Source organism: Miscanthus floridulus, chromosome 18 (genome assembly GCF_019320115.1).
Source record: "Miscanthus floridulus cultivar M001 chromosome 18, ASM1932011v1, whole genome shotgun sequence".
NCBI classification, from domain to species: Eukaryota; Viridiplantae; Streptophyta; class Magnoliopsida; order Poales; family Poaceae; genus Miscanthus; species Miscanthus floridulus.
The window spans coordinates 92,267,618-92,283,338 of NC_089597.1; the positions used below are offsets into that span (position 1 = coordinate 92,267,618).

The 15,721-nt window shown below is 50.5% G+C and overlaps 1 pseudogene; it reads right to left on the reverse strand.

The window, feature by feature from the left end:
* Positions 1–6,709: 6,709 nt before the first annotated feature.
* On the reverse strand, positions 6,710–15,151 carry LOC136522405 (cytochrome P450 89A2-like; annotated as a pseudogene).
* Between the last annotated feature and the right edge of the window lie 570 nt (positions 15,152–15,721).

Here is a 15,721-nt window from a genome sequence, read left to right on the forward strand (position 1 = left end):
GCCATTAGGCTCACTAGTTTTTTTAATTCACAAAGTTATTTACGCAAGCAGGCATTTGTTTCTGCCTTTGTTATTTTGATTAACACAGGCATATGTTGCGCCCACCTGTGTTGATTTTGATTAACGTAGATTTTTCCAGGCAGGCGGGCCTATTGCTCGCCTCAGGAAAGCAGTTTTGCCTGCCTGTGATGTTCCATTCTGTAGTAGTGGAAGGAATGCTAATTATGGGTAACAAACCATTCTTTCGGTGGTGTTTCACATGTCCGAGATCTTTCAATGGTATTTTTTGAAAGAGAGGTTCTTTTAATGTTGTAGAATAGATTTTCCCTTTCCCATCTTTAAAGTTTCTTTCGTCGATCACATCTTCATCGATACGTCGGGGGAGTTTGGTGGCTCCATGTTGATGGTTGTTAGGACATGATTTTACACCTTCAAATACTGTCAGCATACCTCGGAATAAAAGGTATTAGCATTTTATGAGCACATTTTATGCAAATAACAAAGTTCCACATGCGCATGGACTTTTCATCTGTGTAGGAGTAAACTAGACAATGTGGGGCCAGGGGCATCTATCAGGGTCACGCTGAACCCTTGGACTCACGATCTTTGTGAAGTGGAACAAGCACATCAAGTGAACATCTGGAGCATTGATTCAATGTCGATGGAAATCCAGTGAACCAAAATTGAGACACCTCACTATCACATGGATCAAAGGGCCCACATCACCAAATATTTTCACCACCACTTCAACCCAGACGTCCTAGAAGCATCAAAGACAGGTGGACCAATATCCACACTAGAGGAGGGAGACCCCATAGGTAGTGGGAGGGGGGAGGGGTTCGGCTGACCCCCTAGGTCGCCTGACCTTCCATGAAGCCCCCATTACCTTACCTTCTATGAATAATAACACACATAGGAGAATTCCATGCTATTTAAATGAGCAGTCTAGCTAAATTGAGAGGACACCGATTGAGTTCAAGGTTTCTAAATACTTCTCTATTACTTCGGTTCTATTCTAGTTTAGACTAGAGGGTATAACTAAAGCATGGGTAGATATAGCGATCACACACAATAGCACTTTGGTACATCAGAACACTAGCCACAGAAAGGGATGAGGAAGGGAGTAGGAAGCTCTGACTATGGTCCTATAAACACAGACCCAAACGTGGTGGACTACATCGGCCATCAGGGCTGTCACCAACTGGGGCTACCACTACTATCCACGGGGTTGGGTGCAATCTTAGGTAACTCATAGTCTATACACACCATGTCTACACTACTAATTACTACTCTAATCACATATAATAACTAGATCACTCGATGCAAGCGGAGATCCCATGCTAAGGTATGATAACTATACTAACCATACACATGAAAGGCATAAAGTGAATAGAGAAGATAACTATATTAAAGCATAAGTCTTGAAAAAGTAAGATACAAAGATATACCCAACCTCCAAAGATTTCTCCAGAACCCGAGCATGGCTCAACTCTCCCTAACTCTCAACTAGGGCTATTCTACTTCTACATCTTGAGAGCTAGCTCTGATCCTAACGAGGAGGATATGAATTAGGGTATTGGTCCACCTATCTTTGATGCTTCTAGGACGAGGAGGATATCCCTTAGCAATCAATCAGGAGTTGCTATAATGTTACATGCCTCAAAAGTACATAGACATTCAATCAAGAATTCTCCTCCGGATTAGAATAAACTGATCTGACTTTCAAACTTACCCATATTACCTTCAACCACGGGCTTCTTAGCCTTCACTTGGGTCTTGAGCAATTGAAAGACAGAACAATCAAGTGAAGCACTATGTCTCAAGTTCTTTGTTCGACCATTGTTTCGGAGTTTTTATAAGTTTTCAAAATAAAACTCAGGGATTCCATTGTATGACACTCTCAAGTCTCTCAATATATGTGGTATTTATGGATCATTACCAAGGCAATAAAGATGTTATGCCTTTTTCTCTTCCTACCACTAAGGTTTATGTGGAGTTCATAGGTAGGGAGAAAGCTAGAGCATACTTGCAATGCATATATTGTAAAGTCAAATAATGGATCCAAAGAGAGTTGAGTCATACAATCAAATCAAGATGTGCATGTGTGTGGATATATGTGGTGGATATATATGGTGGCACACCTATAATTCTACTTTGCTCCTTGAAAACATATCTCTTTTTTGAAACTTGGAAATATTTGCTAGAGAACAGGGGCTATCTTGTTAGTCACCTTGCTCCTAGAATTAATTACGTGAGCTCTAGCTAGCCCAGCACCTTTGTTGCTTAATTAGGATCTTTGCAAGGTGCTAGAGAACATTGATAGAGGGGTGTAGTCTTGGCTAGACTGAATTATTTTAATTCCGCATTTGTTTCTGTTAGCTGATGCGATTAAGTTTTAGAAATGACTATTCACCCCCTCTAGTCGCCATCTCGACCTTATAGCGGGCTTCGTGATAGGCCGGCCAGCCTATGGCTGGACCGGCCGGCCCACTTTCATGGCCATTTGGCCCAAGCTTCGGTATGTTGTCTTCTGAAACCTTCTAGAGTTGTCTTTCATAGTTTTTATGGGTTGAATCACTTGTTGTAGGTTTGCTTGTTTGGAGTGTATGATAGTGGTCCCGAGAGATATTTTTTGGATAAATCATCCTGCTTACAAATATTTACTAAAGCTCATGGAATTTATTAGTTTAAACCCCTATACCTATGTTTGGTGATGGAATTAAATATAAATATAGGTTATGTTGATGGTTTATAATTGATGTTAATGACCATCAACAACAAGCGACGGCTTGGGTGCCAAAGCACCATTGTTGTGGTGAAGAAGAAAGTACTTGCATTTAGTCATGTCACTAATCAAGCTAAAGGAATTTATATTATGAAGAGGGTCAAATTATGTTAGATCATTTGATGAAAGTGACTTGATGCATTTGGATTCACTCATATGTAAGGAATTGGATCAAGTCACATGCTCATGATGTCTATGCTCAAGCAAAAATCAAAATGGACATGTTGGCATTCTCTATTGATGAAGATTGAAAGATATGGCATGGGTTCGAAGAAGGTGAACTCAAGCGGTTTAAATTTGATTTTATTTAAACTTGAGTTTATAAGTATGTCATAGTATTAAGAGGGATGAAACCTGATGATAGTTGATTGTATCTAAGTGCTCAAGTTAACCCATGTGGGGTTTGAGAGAAGAGTGGCAAAAAGTGCTAACTTGGTGTGCTGTTCAAGGCAATACCGGAGGGTCCGGTATGAACAACACGTATGACTCGTGGTTCGAATTTCTGAGATTTCACCTAGGGAATTTTGGGGTAGGGATGCTCTAGTTGGTTTGTCACTTTGAGCCTTAATTTCTAGGGTTTTTTTTTGGAATTTTGGGGCTGTGGCTTTTAGAAAGCTAATTGTGTACTGCCAGTTCATATTGGAGGGTCCGGTATGAACATGACAGGTCCAACAGCTTCAAAACGATTAGTTTTTGTGTGGGGACTATAAATACCCCCAAGCCCTCTCCTTTGAGGGCTGCTGATTCCTAGCACTTCCACACACGTTTAGAGCCTTGTGAGACACTCCCCACTCCCTCTCTTTGTGAGATTGCTTCTAAGTGAGAAATCCAAGTGGTGGGTTGAGTGAAATTTGGAATAGTGAGCAAAAGAGAGCAAGCCAATCCTTGAGCACTTGTGGCATTTGTTGATCTCGTGATTCACATTTGTTACTCTTGGAGCTTGGCTCCTAGACGTCTAGGAGTCGCCGACGAGCAACCAAGGATTGTGGTGTGTCATGGCAAGTTTGTGAAGGCCCGATCTCACCTCCGTAATGAAAGGGATCAAGCTAGTGGATCGAGGGTTGTGGTTGAAAGAGACCAAGCTAGAGTGCACCGCGGAGTGGTCACTCATTGCCTCCTCAGTGGAGAGTAGGATTCAAGTGGGAGTCCGAACTTTGGTAAAACAAATATCGTGTCTCTTTGTATTTTGAATTGCTATATTTGTTTCCCTCTCGATCTACTCGGGTTGTGATCTTTGGTGTGCAAGGAATACTCACATTTCACCTTCTAGAAGCCTTCTACACCTTTGGATCAAAGTTTGTGCCAAGAAGGAAGTTCCCCGAGGAACTTCACTAACCCGTGAATACCGTACCCTTCGGTATTGCATACCGAAGCCTCCAATATTATAGGGGTCCTGCTGCAACTTTGCAATTATGTGATTAATCAATTTGTGTTGTAGGGTGGTGGATTCTTTACCTTTTTGGTAGTTGTTATACTATGTGTTTTCTCTCTAGAGGGGTTTGAATCTCTTATTTGGAATTTGGAAATTCCTATACTAATGGCTTTCGCATTTAAGCTATAAATTTTTGGAAACGCCTATTCACCCCCCTCTAGGTGACATCCTCGATCCTTTCACTAAGTCCATTTGGGAGTAGGGTACCACATACCTAAACCAATATAAATTTGTGACCCATGTGCTACCCTTCTGATCCTCTGTGCGTGGTACCCTAATCTCCATTGCTGGTATCAAAACCTTTGACAGTTGACCCACCAGGGAGGGGCCTTTGCGCACAGATTCCTCATGTTTTAGATGGTGACTCATCTTCAACAACATCCACGATCGTCATTGACCTGCGGTGGCCCTCATCTTCGACCCGTGTCGTCAACTCGTCTCATCTTGCGGCGTCCCTCGTCGTCGTCAGCATGCGACAGCTGTAAGGATCTAGATGGCTAGAGGGGGTGAATATGTGATAATATCAAGTGGCTTGATGGAGTGAAGGTGAAGGAGCCAAGTGTGATTGGTATGAAGATATCAAGTGGCTTGGTGAAGAAAAGAAGATGGAGGATCTTCATGCTTGGGCAATGGTCAAGGTGGCATGGTTGGCCACTCATGTTGATGACCATTGCTCATCATATTGAAAATGATGAGACGGGGGTTGGATGCTTGCGGGCATCACTGACATGGAGTTGGGATAGAATGTACAAGGCAAAGGTATATTTGTAGGGCATTTCATTTCACCAGCCAATGAAACGTAGAGAAGTGCACGACCGGGTGTAGGATAGATAGCCATACTATTAAGAGAGGCATTCTTGTTTGCTAAATGGTTATCTAGTGTCACTAGTTGAGATCTAACACAAGAGTGCATTTAGATCGAGTGAAGTCAAAAGGAAGCAAGCAAATACCTTTGTGAAATGATTTTGAAAATGCTAACTTGTACTGAAGGAGTTGGTGGTCTTGTGGGACATCTTTTGGAGTTAGTACATTTGAAAAAGGGTTTGAGAGATGCTCTCGGTGTGCTGTTTTTGGCAGCACCCGAACTGTCTAGAGAGGCAACCGGAAGGCCCACCGGAGCTTGGGCACAGTGCCTGCTGACTGTTGGTTTTTAGGGCGCAACATGTTATCTTCTAATGTCACCGGAGAGGTGAGCACCAGAGGTTTCACACAAAAGCAGACAGCGTGAAAAAGTGCAAAAGAAGGCACCTGAGTCCTCTATTGCATGCACCGGAGTAGTACTCCAAAGACGGTGTTCGACATGCAGCTTGGCTGGTTGTGAGCACCGAATCACTTTGGTGGTAGAATAGAGAGTGCAATGGAGTTTCGCATGGCAATGGCTAGTTCAAAGAGCCCTTGGAGTCAACTGTTGGAGAACTCCATAGTTTAATCGCGGCATTGGCATCTCTGGCAACGATAGACTATCTGGCGCTTGCATCTTCGACAACACTTCACCAACGTGCGATTTGTGTAGCCATCTTTTACGCCAACAACATGTTATATATCTAATATCAAAGCTTTGGGCCCACCTATGAAGGGAGGTAGACACGTTCGAAGTCCCACCGGTGGAGTGCTCGTTGCCACCGTTCACTCCTGTAATTTGAGAGTTTTTTTACGCTGTGTTTGGTAGCGCTTGTTCAAAACTTTATGGACAACTTCACCTCCTCGCCAACCAATCGCGCCAGGAGGTTTCAGCTTCGTGTGTGAAGCACCGTAAATGGTACTGAGAGAAGGAACAGGTGGGATGCGAAGCTAAAAATTGTGGCTTCGCCTGGCTTCATCCTCGATCCACGGGCCTAGGGCGAAATTGCCCTCGACATGGGCAGAGGGAGAGGCAGAGGCTGGTCTGAGCGTTGTCCATCTCTCAACGTGGAACGGTGCCGTTCCTCGGTGCGGCGACAGAACTTGCGCAGTGGAGAAGCCTCAATGCGTGTGCGGAGTTCAGCGTCTAGCTTGCTCAGTGGAGAAGATGGGCCCGAGCGTTGACGTCGTCAGAGCATAGGCGAGCCCGAGACGGTGTCGTCCATGGACGCTGAGGCAAGTCTGAGATCAGTGAGGGTGGTGAGCCGTCGAGAGAACATATGAGATTGAGGATGGGTGTTGGGTAAAGATAAGGTGGAGAGAGAATAAAGAAAAGATAAAATCCGTAAGGAAAATACAAAGAAATAAAAGGAAAAAACAAAAAAATAATAAAATAGAAGGGTACTGAAGACATTTTACCATTTTCATCTTGGAGAAGAAACTGTTTTACCAAACGTTTCTCCAAATAAAGAAGCTGAAGGTAAAAAAAACCATTTCATTAAAGAAGTCATAGATAAAGTTGTTTTGAGGAGCTGGACCTCTACCACGGGTTCTTAATCTTACAGTGGGCACTTTCACAAAAAAAATAAATCTTAGATAGGTAGCATTTGGGATACTATAGAGTACAACCAAAACATAGATAAGTGCATAATAATTAACAACACAATTACAATTATTGTCAGGTAGGCTACAACCTATGCACATACCATTGTTTTCTTCAAGAATACCAGAAGGAAAAAAACAAACAAACAGCGGTATGTGCACGGGTTTAGCCTACCAACCGTACGTTGTTCGTTTATATATTTGAGCCAGCCGAATTTTGTCTGACAACCAAGTGAGTTTGTAATGGCACCTTCATCTCGGTTATAATCCCTAGTTTTTCAGTCATGTCGACGGATTCCCCCACGGCACTAGTTGTAGCCCGTTTCCATTCAAACCGCATGACCAGATCCTCAACAAAGAGCCATTTACCTGTATCCTATTATGAAAAATGGTCATGACCTACATGTCACAAAAAAGTTTGAACGCATATTGGTGTCATGACGCTAAACTTTTTTTGCCTTCCATGCCATTCTGTCCATATTTGCCTCTAACGGTGTCAAACAGCAGTAAATAGAAGTCTAAAATGCCCTCAGAAATTTATTTTCTTTTCTTCCTCACTTATTTTATTTTTTCCCTCTCCTCTATCTGATCGGCTGGGCAGCTTCTGCACAGATCCGCATGCCTCCGTGCTGCCGTGCATCCATGAACTAGTCGACGCCCATGGGCCACGCCAGCATGGCCACCCCGGCGGTGGCCTCCTCTAGCACCGAGTTCCAGCCCACGGCGGTGGCGCAGCACCTCCACCTGTGGCGCCCACCCGCGGATCACCAGCCCACGCGACGCCGTGCCCGTCTCGAACCCGTCCGGCACCGTAGTGCCCGTCCTCGCCACCCACACGAATGCTGCCGAGCTCCACGCCAGCGCGTCCGGCGACAGCTCCGCAGAGCCCACACGAACGCAGCAGCTCCGCCGAGCCCACACGAATGCAGCCGAGCCCACATGAACGCGGCAGCTCTGCCACGGACGCCGCCTGTGCCGGTGACAGCGCCTGCTGCGTCCCGAAGCTGACGTACACCACAGAGCCGTCCGGGAACACGTCCGGCCACGCGGCCACCCGCGCCGCGGCCACCACGGGCTTCCCACCGCGGTCGCCCCCCGACGATGTGGTCACGCCACGCGCGTCCGACAGCGGGCCCACCGCGAACACTTCGTCGCCGGGCTGCACAGAGGGCATGCGATATGGCGAGGTGGAGCGCACAGGAGGAGGAGAAGGTGACGTGTGGCACGCGCACACCAGCGGCGCGAGCAGCGCGGCATTGCAGGACGGGACGGCGACGGTGACCGCTAGGCCGCGCGCAGCGAGCAGCTCCTGGGCGGCGCTGATGTAGCCGAGGGTGTTGGGCACCCAGAACCTCTGCTCCTTCCACCACATCCGCAGTGCGATCCTCCGCTTGTTAGCCTATTGCTGATGTTGTGGTGCGCGAGCACCAGGGCACCCGCGCGCGCTGCGGTGGTTCCTGGTGGCAGTGGCCCATGGCGGCGACCACGACCCGGGGAATGGAGCAGCACACGCGCAAAGGAGAAGAAGGCGGAGCCGGTAGCGGTTTTGGTTGGGGCCGAGGATGGCTGCAGGCAATGGAACACGACAGTGCTGTGAGTTCTGTTCGCCGGCCATGGTGGTTGCGGCGGCACTCTGTCGATCTCTATCCCTGAGCTGTAATCGACCAAGGTAGGTAGTCCATCGGAACCCCCTTGCCCTCCTCTCCCTCCCCATGGTCTTGGATTAGAAAACGGTGAAGCTCCAGAGAGCTGCCATGGTGGTTGCGGCGGCGCTGCCGTGCCCCGTGACTCTGCTCTCTCTCTCTCTTCTCCCTGTTGCGCGGCGGGTGGCAGCGTGGCCACGGCGGCTTCACTCGCTCGCTCGTTCGGACTGGATAGAGCACATGGTGGTGGGGGCGCGCAACCGGCGGCGGGGCGCACGACCGGTGGTGGGGTGCGCGACCGAGACACCGCAACCGCGGCGAGCTGGGCGAGGTCCGTGGCGAAGTCCGCGCAGGCTCTGGCGGCGTGGTCGCGCAGGCAGCGGGCTCCGGCAGCGGGGCGCGCAGGGGCACGGCTGGAGCCGAGGAGCCACACATGGCCAGCGGCGAGCTACGCGCGTCCAACATCGGGCTCGGGGTGGACTCGCCTCGCCGCGTGCATCCGTCGCTGCCCTCGAGGTCGGCCACGCGCTAACGCTCGCGTAGGCCACGCCTGCCGAGCAACCGTGGTAGGCCTGGTTTTGGATGAGAAGAAAGACAGTGACTAGGTCACTTACGGCTTGGCCCGACCGGCTAGAGAAAGAAGGGTATCTAAGCATCGTCACTGGTCGGGCCCGCATATCAGGGCTATCAAACAGTGGAAACCTAACAGAAGGTGGACGGAATGACGTAGAAGGCAAGAAAGTTTAGCGTCATAGCACCAGAGTGCGTTCAAACTTTTTAGTGGTACGTGGGTCTGAAGCATCTTTCGTAATGGCACACGGGTAAAAGATCCATGACTGCAACACCATCATAGCCACCGCAGCACCCGGACACTCCCTCCGCCCGGCACCAAACGGTGTCATCTGCATTGTCTCCGGTCTGCTGCTGCCGCCACCGCTGGTACAGTGGACGCCGGAGCCTTCTCCGCCTTCCATGAACCGCTCAGACCTGAACACGTTGGGGTCGGTCCACGAGGTCTCATCCCGCCCAATGATAGCCACACTGAAGTTCACAACGAAGCCCTTGGGTATCACGTGTTTGCCGAGGGAGACGTCCTTGTCCGTGGTGTGTGCCAAAGAGGTAGTGTGCCGGCGGGTGAAGACGCAGGGCTTCGAGCACTACGGCCTCCACGAATGGCCTCTGCTGCTCACCACATATCATGTGGTGGTCGCCGCTGGCTCGCCTAGCGATGTCGTTTCGCAGCTTTTGCTGGATGTCCTGTTGGAACCAGGGTTTACAATACCGGTAAGAAAAAAAAATTCGGTCCCCAACGATAAATACGAAATTTCGGAAATTTCGAAAATATCGGTTCAAATTTAAATAAATTTAAATTGAGTTTTAAACAAATTTGGCATCATTTCACTAGAAAAACTCTATAATCCATCATCCATCATAAATTTATATAACATCGACGAAATAACATAATATATCACAGAAGTAGAGCCGCGGTAATACAGTGTGCTGACGGTGGGCGAGCTGCATATACTAGTGCCGTCCAATGTGTGAGTGAGAAAATTAAATAAATTTGAAGAAATATAGGGCTTTGATAAGACTAGATGATATGGAGGGTCATTTTAGTGTGGTTTGGTGTAATTTTAGAGTGAAAGATGAATTTAACCGAAAAATTTTAACCGATACAAAAAAAATTTCGGACCTCAGCGAAAAAGACGATATTTCGGAAATTTCGGCGATATTTCGCCGAAATTGTAAACCCTGGTTGGAACGAAGATGCTTGTATCATGCATAATCAAAATGACATCTTCTATCTTTTCAGTAGACGTTTGTTACTTTGTTACCTGATGGAGGACAAGGCGTGCCATGATCGACTCGAGTGCCGTTGTCGTGGTCTTTACCGCGGCGTTCATGTACTCCCTGTTAGTAATCCTCGCGCACAGTCTGTACATCAATGACGTCGATCCTGCAACACAGTCCATAGAACTGATCCCACCCCAAGGCCTTCGTCAGAATGTCTGCAAGTTCATCAGCCGTCCTGACAGACTCGAGCTTCACCTTGTTCTCTTCAACACACTCCCGTATGTAGTGGTATCTGACATTGATATGCTTACTACGGTCATGGAAAATTGGGTTCTTACTCAGCCGAAGTGCAGATTCGCTATCAATCTTCAATGTGATGGCCCTGGTCTGCTCTCCTCTGAGTTCAGCAAGGAGCCGGGCCAACCAAACACCCTGGCAAGTAGCAGTAGTAGCAGCTATGTACTCTGCCTCACAGGACGACAATGCCACTAGCTTTTGTGACTGCCAAGTGATGATGCTGGGACCAAGGAAGAAGAGAACGCCAGTGGTGCTTTTCCTTGTATCAATGTCACCAGCCAGGTCAGCATCACTGTAGCCAATGAGTTGTGCCTCTTTCTTCCTCTGGTAGTAGTAGCCGAAGTGCAGAGTCCCAACAATGTACCTCAGCACCCTTTTCACGGCCACCATGTGCTCAGTAGTTGGGTTCTCCATGAAAGGACTGACATATCCCACAGCAAATGCCAGGTCTGGTCTTGAATTCACCAAGTACCGGAGGGAACCAACTATGCTCCTGTATTGTGTGACATCAACAGCAGGAGCAGTGCTTGACTTACTGAGCTTGAGTCGAGGTTCCATAGGAGCATGCCTTGGGTTGCATCCAGTCAGGCCGGCACTCTGAAGAATTTTTGCAGCATAGGCGCTCTGGCTGACAGTGATCCCATCATCCATCTGTGTCACCTCCAGACCAAGGTAGTAGCGCAGCGGACCAAGGTCACTCATCTTGAAAGTTGCCTTCATCTCCTCCTTGAAGGAGCTGATGTCTTGTGGACTGCCACCGGTGATCACCAAATCATCCACGTAAACTCCCACGATGAGACGTCTTGTGCCAGCACCGCAGAGATATACAGCATGCTCGGACGTGCTCCGGATGAACCCCAGCTCAATCAGTGATGCATCAAGCTTGGAGTACCATGCACGAGGGGCTTGGCGGAGTCCATAGAGGGCCTTGATCAAGTGAAGCACCTTGTGTTCTTGGCCCTTCATCACGAAGCCTGGTGGCTGCTCGACGTAGACGTCCTCCAGGAGCTCCCCATTCAGGAAGGCAAACTTCACGTCCATGTGATGGACAGTCCACCCCTCGCTCGCAGCAAGCGCAAGCAGAAGTCTCACGGACTCAAGTCTAGCCACCGGGGCGAACACTTCATCAAAATCGATCCCCTGGCGCTGGACATAGCCCTTTGCAACAAGGCGGGCTTTGAACTTGGTGATCAGACCGGCTTCATCTCGCTTCGTCTTGTAGACCCACTTGAGGCCTATGGGGCGCACACCAGGGACAGGGTCGATGAGCTCCCAGGTGTCGTTCGCCTCAATTGAGGTGAACTCGTCAAGCATGGCATGGCGCCAGTTCTCCTGCTCCATTGCTTCCTGGAATGACGTCGGTTCAGCTTCGCTGGCCAGCAGCAGCTGATCCTCCAACTCCCGTGCAGCCAGCCCAGGATGTGTGGCTGGCCCCAGGATGTTGTCCACTGCTCGATAGCGCAGAGGTACGTTGCTGTCGTGGTCGGCATCCAGGTGCTCCGACACGCCCGTGCCTGGTGGAGAGACGAACACGGGCGACGTCGTACTGGGCGTCGCGCTCCCAGCGCCATGGACTGGTGCGGCGTACGTCGGGGATGCAGGCGCTGGCGAGATGTCGTGGACCTGTGTGGAGGTGCCTAAAGTTGACGCAGAGGCACTCGCTGAAGTCGATGTCGTGGTGGTGACAACCCCTGGTCCGGACTAGGAGGGCTCTTCGACGGTGAAGTCCATGAGCTCCCCACCATGTTCACCCGACCAGCTCCACTGTGCGCCTTCATCGAAGACAATGTCGCGGCTGATGTGGATGCGCCTCGACGTAGGATCATAAGCCCGGTATGCCTTGGACCCGGGCTCGTAGCCGACGAAGATCATCTTGCGGCTGCGGTTGTCGAATTTCTTCAGGTTCGGCGTGGTCACCTTTACGTGGGCGACACACCCGAACGTGCGAAGATGTTGAACCCCCGGCTTGTTCCCAGTCCACAGCTCGTATGGAGTCTTCCTGCCGATGCTCTTCGACGACGAACGGTTCAGGAGGTACACCGCGGTTGTCACCGCCTCCCCCCAGAACATGCCTGGTAGGTGCTTCGCCTTGAGCATGCTGCACGCGGTACCAACAACGGTTTGGTTCCGCCGCTCCACGACACCATTTTGCTGTGGTGAGTATGGCGCCGTGAGTTGGCGGTGAACCCCGAGCTCGGCGTAGTACACAGCAAGGTCTGCCGCGGTGAATTCACCACCACGGTCAGTCTGCAGGGACAACAGCTTCTTCCCTCTCTTGCGTTCCGTCGCCGCCTGAACGCGCTTGATCGCTGATGGAGCAGCGTCCTTGGAACGAAGGAGGCAGAGCCACATATAACGTGAGTAGTCATCGACGAGCAGTAAGAAATACCGATTTCCACTCGGTGTTGGGGGCAAAATGGGTCCGCAGAGGTCGCCGTGGAGAAGTTGCAGAGGTTCGTTCGAGCGTCCCAGCGCGCTCTGTGGGAACAGCGTCCGCCGGTGCTTGCCGGCGAGGCAGGCGTCGCACACCTACTCGACCTGTGTCAGCAGGGGCATGCCTCGAACGAGTCCGTTGCGCCCCATCTTCCGCAGAGCTCAGAAGTGGAGGTGGCCGAACCTGGCGTGCCACACCCATGCTTCTTCTTCGCCGCGCGCCGCGAGACAGACTGGTTGTGCAATGTCGACGTTGAGCACGTACAGCCGTCCCGGGTTGCGGTGAATCTTGGCGAGCAGTCGGCGCTCCTCATCTCGCACGCGCATCACCCTGCCCTCGATCAGCACCTGGTAGCCCGTCTCATCGAGCTGCCCGACGGAGATGATATTGGCGGTGAGTCAGGGTAGATAGTACACATTGGTGATGGCGTGATGCTCCCCGTTCTTGCAGGCGAGCATAACGGTGCCGATGCCCTCGATGCACGCGACGGAGCCATCGCCAAAGCGCACCGAGCCGGAGACGCCGGTGTCGATGTTGCAGAACGCCGTCCGTGCCCCGAACATATGGTTTGAGGCTCCGGTGTTCAGGACCCATCGCTTCGGGTCCTGGTCGTCGGATTCGCTGAAGGCGGCGAAGACCTTTTTCTCGACGAAGTGCAGCTGGCCGTCGGTCTGAATCGATGGCGGAATCGCTCGCGGCTTCGCCGGCTCCGACTCCTGCGGCGGTGGCGGCTGCTCGATTTGGGGATGAATCCCCTCCTCCTGCTCACATCTCACAACCTGGAGCAAAGTGGGCTCGTCGTCCTGGGCCACATGGGCCTGGTCCACCTTTTTCTTACCACGGCAGTCTTTAGCCAAATGGCCCTTCTTGCCGCAGTTGCCGCAGGGTTCGTTGGGCCGGCCTTCACCTCCAGCGGCCCGCGAGTCTCCGCTGCCGGAACCACGACCGCGTCCCCTGCGGCGATGCTTCTCCTTCGCCTTGTATCGTTCCAGCCACTGCTCCTCCGTAAGGAGAAGCTTGCCGGAGACGTCCTGCGCCAGAGAAGGTTCGTCGTCCGTCGCCGCCTTGAGCCTGCCGGTGACTTCCTCGGTGGACAGCGAGTCGATGTCGAGGAGCGTCTCGATGGAGACGACGAGCTGCCTGTACCTCGGTCGAGCGACACGTATGTACTTGGCCACCACCTTAGGCTACGGCTCCGGGCCACCGAGAATGGCGAGGCGCTGCACAAGGTTAGTTAGCCGCAGGGCAAAGTCCTCCACGGACTCACCATCCAGCCGGTGTTCTTGACTCCCGGCGAGGCTGCAATCACAAACGTGAAAGCGAGCACAACACAGAAACTCAATGTAATCACTTGGACACAGAGTTTGGTGCTGCGAACAACTTAGCAGCGTTTTCTGTTTGTGATTGCAGCCTCGCCGGGAGTCAAGAACACCGGCTGAGGTCTAACACTCCCAGCACAGGCTCACCATCTCATCTTCTCCGAGTTCAAGCCCTAGAAGGGTATCCACGTAGCATCGAGGCTCTGCAGCGCCATGTCCAACAACCTCCTCTCTCCTTGTTCGGCAAGCACTGATGATAGTGGTCACGAGAACATGGTGCCTCCTTTGAGCGTTCAAGAGCTTCAGCCACCTGGGAAAATAGCATATGACCTGGAGGAATGCAGGCATAAGGTGGAACGCGTCTAGCTCGACGATGAGCGATATGATCTCGGCATGCAGGTCTCTCAGACGTCCGAGCATGTCTTCCTCGACCCCTTCGCCGAAGCAAAGCGCGGCGAAGAAGCCGAAGACGGCATGCCGGAACGTCTCCAATGGGGCAACGATGCGCGCGTCGTCCTCCCCTGCTGCTGCCGACTCGAGGACCTTGACGAACCTATCGCCGGACGACCGGAGCACATCCTTGACATGCGCTGCCCCGTGGTGCGAGCTGAGGTTGCGGCGGAGAAGGCCCCAGCGGATGCCGTAGGTGGCGCTGTTCACGCCATGGCTGTTAAGTCCGGTGTACCATAATGTCGGGCGGTACGCGAAGGTGGTGCCCATGTGCACGAGGGCGCGGTGCGCGAGATCATGGCAGGAGATGAATATGGCTGGCTTGCTGCCGACCCAGAGGGAGACGACCGGTCCATGAGCAGCGTGGAGACGACGAAGAGCCTCGGTGAGGGAAGTGACAGTGGGAGGGTGGCAGAAGAGATTGCCTATGAGCGGGAGACATGGCCATGGTGAAGGAGGGAGCGAGTTTCGATTGCAGTATGGCTTGCGATTCGTGGAGGTGGTTACCAGCAGTAGGAGAGGAAGGACAATAATTCTAGAGAGGAGTAAGAACATTGCCATTGTTGAGAGATGAGATAAAGTGAATTGTGTTGGTGGCGCATCTGCTATATTTGTATTTGTAACCCACTAACCACTAACTTTTATAGGGTTTCTGAGCAGAGATTGATGCTGTGTATTGTCTGTTTTTCCCTTTTTACGGATCAGGGAAAGATGACTTCCAATGTGTTACAGTTATCGTAAATATCTTCAAATATCTCATGCACTAGTCTTCTACAAGCTAGTCTATACCTAATATAAGTGACGATAGACCAATCATGTGGTTTTTAAGAAAAAGATCAGGCTGAAGATATCCCACCCTTGATTTCGATTTACAAAAGCAGTGGGGACATGTAGATTCAGGTATAGAGGGCCAGTTTGGTAGAGCTCCAAGAGTAGCTTGTAGGTTAATTCCAGTAGAAGCTCTATCAAATAGATTTTTACTAAGCTGGTTCTATGAGGTGATTCTCTAAAATGAACTAGGAGCTGAGAGCTGAAAAATAGCTTATCCTAATTAAGATCATGCACATAATCACTATATGCACAGAGTTTATCCTAGAGAATTATAGGAAATCAATTTGAGTCACA